The sequence below is a fragment of the Dipodomys ordii genome, unplaced genomic scaffold (genome assembly GCF_000151885.1).
Source record: "Dipodomys ordii isolate 6190 unplaced genomic scaffold, Dord_2.0 Scaffold108, whole genome shotgun sequence".
NCBI lineage: Eukaryota > Metazoa > Chordata > Mammalia > Rodentia > Heteromyidae > Dipodomys > Dipodomys ordii.
In genome coordinates this window covers 851,602-852,493 of record NW_012267324.1, presented here as the reverse complement: position 1 = coordinate 852,493, position 892 = coordinate 851,602, and the positions used below count along the sequence as shown (strand labels likewise).

Here is an 892-nt window from a genome sequence, read left to right as displayed (position 1 = left end):
TGAACTCTGGGCCTGGGCGCTGTCCCTCAGCTCTTCAGCTCAAGGCTAGTGCTCTACCACTTGAGCCACAGCACCACTTCTGGCTTTTTTCTTTTTGCTTCTGTGGTGCTAAGGATTTGAACCCAGGGCCTCAGGCATGCGAGGCAAGTGCTCTACCACTGAGCCACCTTCCCAGCCCCTGCATATGTATGTGTATATATGTGTACATGCATATGTGTGTATATGTGCGTTGTATGTGTATGTGTATGTGTGTGTATGTGTGTTTTTGTGTATATAAGGGTGTGTGTGTGTGTGTGTGTGTGTGTTGGTCCTGGGGCTTGAACTGAGCACCTGAGCACTGTCCTTGAGCTTTTTTGCTACAGCCTGGTGCTCCGCCCCTGACCCGCACCGCAGGTCTAGCTCTGGGCTGGTCAGGCGAGGCCTCCGCTTCCCAGGCTGGCACCCCAGGTAGCGGGGAGGCGGGCTGGGGGGAGGCTAGCATTGATTGACAGCTGGAGTTTGGGGTGGGGGGAGAAGGGAGGGGAAAAGTCATGCTGTGGGGGTCACATTTTGGGGTGTCCCTGAATCACAGAAAGCCCGCCCCCCGGGGTGGGGATGGGGCATCTCCTCCCCTCCCCCTCCCCTGCGTTGACTCCACCCCGGGGAGGCAGCGGCTGGGGAGGCAGGGCCGGGGAGGCCGCAGGGCCGGGCCTCTGCGCCGCCGTTGCTTGGCGACCACGGAGCCCGGGGAGACGTGCTGGTGAGCGGCGCCTTGGGGTGAGCTGCAGACACCTTGATTGTGAGGCCAGAGCAGCCGACAGCCAGGCCCCTCCCGGGTGGGGCCCCGCTCGAGCTGTGAGGTCTGGGGTCCTGGGGGCAGCATGAGTGGGGGCCCCCTCAGCCCGGGCACCCG

At 62.2% G+C, this 892-nt stretch overlaps 1 protein-coding gene across 1 annotated transcript in view; it reads left to right on the top strand.

The window, feature by feature from the left end:
• The window catches only part of Nwd1 (NACHT and WD repeat domain containing 1), a 23,353-nt gene that overhangs the window by 2,128 nt on the left and 20,333 nt on the right, over nucleotides 1–892 (top strand).